The 11,168-nt window shown below is 49.8% G+C and overlaps 1 long non-coding RNA gene and 1 pseudogene across 1 annotated transcript; both read left to right on the top strand.

The window, feature by feature from the left end:
- Positions 1–529: 529 nt before the first annotated feature.
- On the top strand, positions 530–704 carry LOC122233353 (annotated as a pseudogene).
- A 6,850-nt stretch (positions 705–7,554) lies between these two features.
- On the top strand, positions 7,555–8,685 carry LOC122233288. The gene is made up of 3 exons (XR_006210836.1): positions 7,555–7,611; positions 7,925–8,080; positions 8,571–8,685. It is a non-coding gene; the product is annotated as an uncharacterized LOC122233288 (long non-coding RNA).
- The last annotated feature ends 2,483 nt before the right edge of the window (positions 8,686–11,168 follow it).

Raw genomic sequence — 11,168 nt, 5'->3', positions numbered from 1 at the left:
TAAGGGGGCATCTCAAGGGGTCTCTAGTTTCCTTTCAGCCCACAGTGTGTGGTGACCCCAGGACTGCTGCACCCTCCTTCCCCACGGCCAGGGCCAGTGTGTCCTCTACAAGAGTCTGAGGCTGGACTGACCATTTCTCATTGTCTCAAGTACCTTAATAATGTCATACCTGGTTTTAGATAAGAAGTTAGTCTGTATTTATCTAACAGGGGAGCAAAGTTAATGACTACCATATCATGAGCCCCCTCTTTTTTGTTCCAGAAGAGGGAACTGGGGTCCAGAGGGCTCCAGGGGCTTCCTGCCTGAGCCTCTTTTCCAAGATGAAGCCTGTCTTGTCTCTGTAAGTGACTCAGTGAAGAGCTCTGCCACTGATCCTGAACTCACTGGCACTTTCTCCCTCTCCCTGAATCAAAGGAATTTCTCGTTAGCGCCTAGCACCTCTTGATGAGTTTGTCACAACATCCTGTTTTTCTATATTTGTAACTCCCTAAAACATCACTGAAAATCATTACTCTGAATTATATGTGCAGTTGCCTCTTGGCCTTTTGGCTAAGATCGAATGTAGCCTCTGTTCTTTCCTGTTTAAATCTGATTTTTTTCCCATCGCTTTATGGGGTGTGGCAATGCATGCATTAAAGGAAAGAGAAACATTTAAGAAAAAAACTTAAAATTGCATTTTGAGTTTTTAAAAATATGTAACATCTTAACATCTTACATATATATATATATATATATCTGTGTGTGTGTATATACATATATATATATGTATATATATCAATATCATCTTTTGTTGTAATGTTTCATTTCCATGTGACAAGAGTGCTGATTGTTGTGCAGTAAAAGGATGATTTTCCCGCTCCGATCTGCACAAGTCAACCCTGGTTTCATAATGACAAGTGCTTCCTCTAAACTGGAAGATGTTTCTAGGTATTTAATCATAAAAACAGTATTAGAGATGAAAACAACCACTACCATGCCCACACTCGGATGCTGATCCCAGCACTGAAGATAATCCAGCTCTCCACACCTATCAGGATGGTCAAAATCCAGAACACCGACAACACCAACCGATGGAGAGGATGTGGAACAACGGGAACTCTCTCTCGCTGTTGGTGGGAATGCAAATTGGTGCAGCCGCTTTGGAAGAGAGTTTGTTTCTTACAAAACTAAACATCCACTTACCATAGGATCCGGCAATCATGCGCCTCGGGATTTAGAAAATCTATATCCACGCAAAAGCCTGCTCATGAGTGTTTACAGCGGCTTTGCTCAAAATCACCAAATTTTGGAAACAACCAAGACATCCGTCAGTAGGTGGATGGATAAATGAACTGTGGTCCATCCAGACAATGGAATATTAGTCAGCACTATAAAGAGATGAGCTATCAGGCCATGAAAAGACATGAAGGAAACTTTAATGCATGTAACTAAGTGAAAGAAGCCAGTCTGAAAAGATGCATACTGTATGATTTTAGCTACAAGACATTCTGGAAAAGGCAAAACTATGGAGACAGGAAAGAGACCAGAGATTGGGGGTGGGGGAGGGGAGAGGTAGAGAGCACTGAGGATCTTTAGGGACTGGAACTACCACTGCACTCTAATGGTGGGTACCAGCATGCATCTGTCCAAACCCACAGAATATACAACACCAAGTGTGACCCTGACGTGAACCATGACCCCGGGTGATGTGACGCATCCGTGCAGGGTAACACGTGCACCATCTGCTGGTGATGTTGATGGCGGGGACGGCTCTGGAGGGGCACAGGGGCGTGGGGGGGTACTCTGTACTTTCTGTTCCATTTTGCTGTGAATCTAATCCTAAATCTCCAAAAGCTAAAGTGTATTAAAAAATAATAATACAGTTCTTTACTCCAGTTGTCATCGATAGTTTAGCATATCACAATACACGAGTGTCGTTTCCTTAAAAATATTTGTTCCTCCCTCTGATGGTTTTCTCATTTCTCCTCGGCCCAGGTCTTTCCTTCTGACACTTTGCACGTTTACCATACTTGAAATCTTCCTGGTTAAGTGCTACGTGGGCACAGTTTTCCTTGGCTGCAGGTTTAATTTGGGTTTTAATCAGTAAAACCTGTAGAAGAAAGGAGGCACGTTCAACGTCAAGTACAATAAGGAATGAACAAACAGTGGCAGTTCATGAGGAAGTCAGGATAACACTTTCTGTTTACAAATATCTGCCAGGATCGGCTGGCTTCAAGGCCACCCTCTAGCCCTCACTCCCCAGGGGGCTCACCCCGTTAGAGCCCGTGCCCTTGAGGGCAGCCCCTGGTCCACTCACCCGTGACCCATGGCCGCCCCACCTCCCTGTCTGCCACCACCTCATCTCCCCACCAACCTCATCCCTCCTGGGTATCCCTGTCTCGTACTGCTCAGGATCTGGCCCCAATCTGGCCAGCCCTTCCAGGCAGGGGACCCAAGCGGGGCTTGGACCAGAAATCCCTGAGCCCTGGGCAGGTGTGAGACCAGCCAGTGCAAAGCAAGCAGAGCCAGGGGCTTGAGGGTGGAGAGCCCGCCACTGGTGGTGTGGACGTTGGCCGAGGACCGGCGGCTCCGTGGACGGCCATGAGGATGGAGTCGCGGACAGGGCTGGGTTGGATTGGTTTGCCTGCGTGGTAATAGTCTCTCCCCGTCTGTCGGCATGCCGTTTTCCATTTGGGGGACTCCTCTCCTCCTCTGCGCATGTTTCGGTGGGACTGCAAGTTGAAATGCTCTGCTCTCCCACTTGAGAAGCCGAGGGGTCCCTGCAGCAGACTGGTCAGCGGCAGGCATGTGCCTTGATGGTGGCCAGTCCGGCCCACCCCTGGGATTTTGCCCCCACTGGACTAGTGCAAACAGAGGGAGAGGGTTGGGGTCTGTTCCAGAAGCGTGTCATTTCTGGTGCCCTGGCTCCCACGAGGTTTCTGATCCTGGTTCCCCAGTCCTCTGTGGAGTGTCTGGCATGTTCCAAAGGCTCCCGTATTCCCAGCTCAGCTGCCGGGGCTGGGAACCATGTACCGTGTGGACGTTCTCTCCCTTATGGATCCGGGAGCCCATTTCAGCACAGAGGGCTCCAGGGGCCTCGTCCCCTGTCAACTCACTGCAAACACGGGAAAGGCTGGTCATTTCCGTGGGTCGTGTTTAATGAAATCTGGTGAAACTTCCCGGGTCCCTTGGTCAGGTGGACTGCAGGCACTCCTTTCTGGATGAAATCCTCATTAACAGGCGGTGCCAGTCCCCGCGTGGGGTCATAGAGGAGGCCACGGACGGCCTTCCATGGACGCTGGTGGTGTTTATCTGAGTCCCACCTCGTGCCAACCACCTGGGTGGTTTCGGTCCACACTGTGACCAGGTCCCTGCTGGGGCGTTGGGGACACACGGCCACAGAAGAGAATGACTTCCAGGACACGGTCTCTCCTCGTGACTATTTTTCGTAACACTGGACTTCTGATATGTTTTGGAATCTTTGTGAACTTATCCTCTGTGGAAATTTTCCTTCTTGGGTGCCCTGGGACAAGGCTGTCTCCCTGTGAAGCAGTTTCATCCAGAACCACAGGTATGTGGCTCCAACCAGACCACAGATTAGTGACCTGGCTCTGGTCTCCCGCGCACCATGCTGAGCGGGCACGCTCACGTGTGGGGGCTCATCTCCACCCATGATCCGGGTGCAGAGAGATTCCAGCACCTTCCACTAGGCCAGCCACCGGTCTGCTTAGGGCCCTGAACATATGACTCTCCCAGCCTCAACTGCTGTTTCTGTGTGACATTGGGCTGCACCCCTTCTCCTGCCCCAGACTCCAAAGGGGAATGTTTTAAGGGTACAGAAAAAAATGGAGGAGAGATGACCCTGCAGGTTTCAGTCCCAGGTAGCCTCTTTTTAAAATTGCTCTTCCCGGGGCACCTGGGTGGCCTAGTCCGTTAAGTGTCCGACTTTGGCTCGGGTCATGATCTCACGGTTTGTGAGCCGGAGCCCCATGTCGGGCTCTGTGCTGACAGCTCGGAGCCTGGAGCCTGCTTCCCGTTCTGTGTCTCCCTCTTTCTCTGCCCCTCCCCCACTCATGCTCTGTCTCTCTCTCTCTCTCTCTCTCAAAAATAAATAAACATTAAAAAAAACACAGCTTCCCTTTTACAAATATTTATATATCACTAAATCAGAAAATGCTACACCCTCAGGCATGCTCCCAGCAAACGAGGCTTTGGCAGATTGTTGACACCAGTTTGCAAAGAAATGTCTACACTGTGAGTAAATCGCTAACTTTTCCATCTTCTTGATGCTTCCACAATTCAAGAAATGTTAAAATGTTTACTATCTTTTCTGTCTTTAATTTCTATCGACGAGAAAAAGATGAAACACGAAGGACTAGAGCTCCACGGCTGACCAAGGTTGGCAAGGTCACGGAGGAAACCTAGAACGCACGCGCGCCCCTGAGATCTGGGGCCACAGGTGCGCCAAGGTCCCGACGATCCGGCCTCCGCCAGCCGCTTCAGCTCAGTGAACACGTTTGGAGCCAGGTACTGTGTGGAGAGGGGGGCACAGAAACGCCTGCCCTGAGTCCCTGCCCTCAGGAGCCCCTCCCCTCCGTGCCCTTCCCCACGCCCCTGCATCCCTCCCTCCGCACCCCTTCCCGCTCCCCCTCCCCCATCGCCGCTCCCTCCAGGACTCCCCTGCACCCCTCTGCGTGCCCCTGCACCCTCCCTGCATCACTGCTCCCCTGCACCTCCTGCGTGTCCCTTCACCACCACCCCCAGCATCTTGCTCCCCTGCCCCCTCCCCAGCACGCCCCTGCACCCCTCTTGCGCCCCCAAATCCCTGCTACAGCCCCCATACCCTGCGCACCTGCCCTCTCCCACACCCCATGGTGCACACCTCATACCCTGGCTTCTGTGTGCATCCACACCCCTGCTCCCCCTGTACCCCTGCACCACCCGCTCCCTATATACCCCTTCCCCTTCTTCCTCCCTTTTCACACAGCCCGGGCCCCTTGCTCCCCAGCCCCTCAGAGCTCCCAGGCCCCAACTCTTTAACTGGCTCCTCTGGCTTTGAGGTTCAGCTCAGGTCGGCTATTCCAGCCTAGATCAGGGAAAGGGGGCTGGGGGCTGGGGACAGAGGAGTCGTGCGGGACAGAGGCAGGATTAGAACTCTCATGTCCCCGTTAGCTGTGACTGAGGAGATGTTTCTACTTTTCCAATCCCCCTTTAGGAACTAATCCTCCAGGGCGGAGGTGCCGTGTGCTCTATCGAGAAGGGTGTGCGTGTTTGAGGCTGCAGGCAGGTCTGAAGAGTGGCTCCCCCGAGAGCGGCCGGCCAGCCCCTCAGCAGCCAGGGCCAGGCCCAGAGAGCTGCGCCTTCGTCTTTGGGAGAATCTGGGGATTAATGCCATGGTCCATACTCCCAAACAGCTTTTTATTAAAACGTTGAATTAATATCCTGTAAGAGTAGTTGCCATTGCTTAAAATTAAGTGCTAATCATTGCATTTATCAAGTCATAAACTTAGTAAAATATGTCATTAGCAACTCAGGTGCTAAATGAGTCGAGGGTTGTTCAATAGAAACGTAGCTGGGTTTGTGGGCATGAAGTCCTTTTTCTCCGACATGAGACCCAGGTACACAGTGAACAGCGTCACCACAAGGAAATATGCAGCGTTTTCCAGAGAGGTTCCAGGAAGCAGAGGGACAAATGGCTTGACTTTTTGCCAGGCTTATTAGGATGTTCTTCTCTCCAGACAAGTCATGTTGAGTTTGGAAGCAGGGACGAAACTCAGAGAAAAATGAGGGAACCTGGTAAAGTGACACCATCATTCACATCTACTTTCTCATGCTGCGCCCGTGGTCCACGCCCGTAGGAAGGCGCCAGGGACCTACAAGAAGCCGTTAGGATCCAGAGGCTCAAGGAGCTCCTGGGGGCTCAATTGGTTAAGCATCCAACTCTTGATTTCGGCTCAGGTCGTGATCTCACAGTTCATGAGTTCGAGGCCCACGTTGGGCCCTACACTGACAGAGCAGAGCCTGCTTGGGATTCTCTCTGTCTCCCTCTCTTGGTCCCTCACTAATGCTCTCTCTCTCTCTCTCTCTCTCTCCCTTTCTCTCAAAATGAGTAAATATTACAAAAAAAAAAAAAAAATCCAGAGGCTCAAATGTACCGTGTGTGAAACCTCCCAAAGCCCGCGGCAGCTGAAAGTTCTGTCCGTCCCCTTCTTCCCTAAAACCCTGCCACCAACAACCATCTACTGCTGAGTGTCATTGTGACACTCCTGGGGGAGCCTGTGTCAGACCTCCCATCTCAGAGCAATCTCACAGGCAGGCAAACTCACTGATTCCTCCTGCTTTTGTCACTGTGCTTGAAACTCTCCCCGATGCCACTTTGTACCTCTCATGTCTGTGGCTGTTTGCCATGCAGGTGGCAAGCTTTTCCCTCATCCTAGCTTCCTACTTGGAATACTAATACTGATATTGTTATTCGAACCATCCACATGGTGAAGCACATAGACGGCAGAAGAGACAGCAGAAAAATAATCACGGAAAATTCCTTAGGGACCAAGATTTTCAACGCTAAGCAGTACAGCGTTATAATCAGACTTAAGCAAAAACCCTAAAATTTTACATTTGGTTTGGAAAGGAGAGTATAATAAGCTCAACATGATCTTTCAGAGAAAACCACACACACAGAAGAAGCCTAGACTCAAGGACAAGACGGTCACAACAAGCACACGCACCAACAGCTACTTTTTACTGAAAGGAACCAAGGCTCTTAGAAGGAACGCCGTTCTGAGGCAGGCACAGTACGAGACGATCCTGAGACATCGGTGTTGTGGTCCAAAATAGGGACGTAGCCAAGACCAAGGGGGCTGTGTCCGGGGGCCGGTCTGGAGGAGACCCCGCCATTGGAACAAAGCAGGTGCTTGAACTGCTGTATGTGTGTGATGACAGGAAAACGGAAGAAAGTCTTACTGGTCTCCTTGTAGGTTCCCAATTATTCTGAAAATTTATGAAGAGAAAAGTGTCACGTATATTTCAAAAAAAAATACAACTTTCAAATATACTTTCCTCTACACACTGTATTTCGGGTTAGAAAGTAGCAACAGAGGAATTACAGCTGATCAGTGCAGAACAACAACAACAAAATCAAAATGGACAGCCATCGTTTGCAACCACTAATGAACACATGAGTGTTGGCAATTATGAATGCTAAAACCAAGAGGCGAATAGGGAACATTGGGTGGGGGTGAAATCAGGCTGACCTGACCTTCCCCCTGCCTCCTACCAATATCAGGTCCAGCAGACTTGGGTCACCAGACATTAGGGGTGTGGGAGGAACTGCCAGCACCGTGTGTAGAATATCCTAGAATATCCATGCTGAAAAGTTCAAACCCACGTGTAAACAAGCCTCCAGATCCAAACACCAGTTTATAGGAGCTTGGGGAGCAAAGGAATGTGTTAGTTACACTGGTGAAATGAAACACAAATGGCAACCATACTTGAAAATTCCCTGTGCAGACAAAACCAATTTAGTCACACAAAGCTCAATTTAGCATTTTTTTTTTTTGTTTTGTTTTCTGTCTTGCCAGACAAGGGAGGCTCACTTGCCTGGGTTACTTCTTGCTGGTGCCTCTGGAAATCGTAAGTGAAATTTAAACTGTCCCCTGAAGCTGATATGAGGTAACTGGTGACCAATTCCCTTTAATTCGGGAACATTCTAACATTATAGCCAATCCCTGGGAAGAATATGCAGTCCCTGCCTTCTCACAACAGGATCCACTTTTTAGGACAATATGCCAAGCCTCACGCGGTGCTTGGTCTAAGTGCTCCTGGCATGCAAACCGTCTTGTGGGCGTGGGCGCGATAAATTTTACTCATTGCTACTTAGGTGATTCACTGGCTTTACTTCTGTTATCTCTGAACTTCTGACAACTTTGACAATTCAATTGGGCAGGTCTAGACTGTGGGAACCTGAGCCGGCCGGACATGTGGCCTGGGGAGAGAAAGACAGACGAAAGTGTCATACGCTGAGAGAGCTTAAGAGACTAACAGCCAGATGCGCCATGGAGACCTTGAGTGGAGCCTATTGGAACAAAAACAACTGTAGCAGGTATTTTTTGAGAGATTTTAAAACAAACTATATATTAGGTGATATGGAGGGATTGTTGTTAATTAGGGAAAGTGTGATCGTGTATTTTGGATAGGTTCTTTTTTTTTAAGTGCTTAGTTTTTAGAGGGACAAAATGCTGCATTTAAGAGTGAAATTTTGGGGGCACCTGGGTGGCTCAGTCAGTGGAGCATCCAACTTCAGCTCAGGTCATGATCTCACCGTGGGGTTCGAGTCCCACATTGGGCTCTGTGCCGACGGCTCAGAGTCTGGAGTCTGCTTCGGATTCTGTGTCTCCCTCTCTCTCTGCCCCTCCCTTGCTCGCACTCTGTTTCTCTCTCTCAAAATAAACAAACAAACGTTTAAAAAAAAGTGAAATTTTGGGATTTGCTGTAAACTGCTCCAGGAAAACATTGGGTGGTGGAGGAAAAGTAGAGGGTGGTGAAGGAAACAAAGGCAAGAGAAACGTAGCTTAAATGAAATCTCCTTCCAGCCCGCAGCCCACTGACAGACACCTGAAACAAGCAGAGCGAGACCTTCTTCAGGCAACTCCTGGCTGCCCTACTCCCTTGGTGTTTGTGTTTTATTAAAGACTGAAAATAACTTTATCTCAAGGTCCTGAAAGCCTTGCTTCCAGATTCCTTAGAAACTGACTTTATCTCTATCGCCCTCCCTCCACAAACCTAAAGGTGTATAATCAGTCACCCCTCACAAGCCCAGGGCAGCTCTTTCTGCCCCCGGGTCCCGTCCCCGTGCTTTGGTAAAACCACCTTTTCGCACCAAAGACATCTCAAGAATTCTTTCTTAGCCGTTTGCTCAAGAACCCCATCAGTGGGGAACAAAGAGAACAAAACTGGCTCAATGTGATATGGGAGGCTGGTGACAGAGCCTTCTCGGGGACTGTTGTGTGCCTACCGCTCCCGTTGTGTGTGTTTGGAAATCTCTGTGACGGAAAGCTTGAAGAGAGAACACACAATTGAATTTGGCCCTCTCAGCCAAAAAGGATGAAAGGAAGAAAGAAAAGAAGGGAAGATAGGGAAAGAGGAGAGAGTGCCTGAGCGCGCACAGGGTGACCCAGAGGACTAGCCTCTCCCGGCATGCAGAGTCCGCGGGAATGACACCGCCAGGCAGGAGGGGCCTCGGCCAGGCCAGTAGCATGACCGACTCTTGCCCCTTCTGCCGCCTTTGTGCAGTCCCCACATCAGTCATCCGGGACTGGTTCCTCGCCTCCGGCTGTGTTACTGAGGTGTGTTTCTCATTGCGAAATCCAGCTGGAGAAACCCGTCTTCCAGAGACCTGTACACTTTATGAGCCCCGCACTGGTGGGTGATGCTCTTTGCCAAAACTTACAGTCAATTCCAGGGCTCTCGGGGGAAATCTGAACCCCTTACAAGAGGAGGAATGTTTGTCCAGTTTCCTTCGGTTGATCCCGTTCAGATTCACTAGCCATCAGCCTAAAATCAGGGCTGGGATGTGGATTCTCATGGGTTCTGGGAGGGTCACGAACCTGAAATCACTTCCATTCCAGAAGCACCCATCCACAGCATGACCGAAAAAGCTGATGGGGACGTGAGTTTGCCTTTCGTCCTCTCTCTTCCTCTCCTTTCCTGCAGGTGCAGGATGTCTGGAGAAGTGGGAGATGGGGGCTGGCAATGTACAGATATGGGTGCGGGACAGCCACGGTTTGTCTACACAGGGTGCCATCACCCTAGAGACCCCTGGGACCCACCGGACTTTAGGAGAGCCTTTTCTTCCCCTGCACGGCCCCAGTACCTCTCCCGTTCTCAATTTCACTGGGAAACATATCCCTGAAAGCACAGACTAACCTGAGAAGATTCTCTGCTGGTTTACTTTTATTATTAACCCTTTTATGAGAACTTTTAAGATCTACTCTTTTGGCAACTCTCAAATGTACAGCACAGTTATTATTAACTACCGTCAATCACCATGCTGTCTGCCACACCCAGGACCTACTCATTTCATAACTGGAAGTTTGTGCCTTTCAACCCCTTCACTGATTCCACGCGCCCCCACTCCTCCGTGTCTACGGGTCTGCTTTTTGTTTTGTGTGGCCGCACACCAAAGAAGTTCTCAGATACTGGATGGAGCGGACGTGCGGGCATGCTTCCACCAGTGAAACAGCTGCAGCAGCAAGCTGCACAGAGTCTTATTTCATATTTTCTTAGATATGAGTATCAAAGGATATCAAAGCATGGGTAGGGAACACAAAGGATCTTTAGACACTAACCAGACATGCACCTGCTGGCTACGTGAAGGGAGTACGTGTAGTTTCAGGGAGTGTCAGGGGGTCACAGTGGATTTTGTGTCTAATTGTCCTCTGCGGTGTCCCGGGGCTCTGTTCTCAGAGTGCTATCGCGCTCGACAGCCTTGGGACCAGAACATCGCTGACGTTTCAGCTCTCGCCCCGTTCACCCTCCAGGGCTTACAATACCCTCTCTAGCAATGACTCCACAGTTTTATCGTTGCTGGTGTTTTAGATCCCACATGTAAGTGAGATCATACGGTGTTTGTCTTCCCCTGCCTCGCTTATCTCACTTAGCGTGATGTCCCCAAGACCTCTGTGTTGTCACGAATGACAAGATTTCTTTCTTTTTGATGGCTGAATAGAATTCTGCTGGAAGTATTGCCCGTTTCCACTCATCCACCGAGGTCACTTAGGTGGCTTCCATATCTTGGTTATTGTAAGTGAAACATCAGTGAACACGGGTGTGCAGGTATCTTTTCGAGTTCGTGTTGTCATTTTCCCTGGGTAGGTACCCAGCAGTGAAATTACTGCGTCACATGGTAGCTCTATTTTTAATGGTTTGAGGAACCTCCATTCTGGTTTCCACAGGGGCTGCACCGGTTGGCATTTTTAACAAACGTTCACTGTGTAGCAGGCACTGCCTTGAGGACTTACCCTCTGAAGCGGATGTATTTTGGTGCCCATTCTACAGAGGGAGAAACTGAGGGCCTGAGTGCACGTGGCATTGTGGGCTCAAAGCCGGGCAGCCCCCTGCCCACCGTCCTGCACACGGCTGCCTCTGCTTGTTGCTTCGGTTTCTGTGTCTGGCATTTTTTAGCTGGGCAC

Source organism: Panthera tigris, chromosome D4 (assembly GCF_018350195.1).
Source record: "Panthera tigris isolate Pti1 chromosome D4, P.tigris_Pti1_mat1.1, whole genome shotgun sequence".
NCBI lineage: Eukaryota > Metazoa > Chordata > Mammalia > Carnivora > Felidae > Panthera > Panthera tigris.
This window is presented reverse-complemented; position numbering and strand designations above follow the sequence as displayed.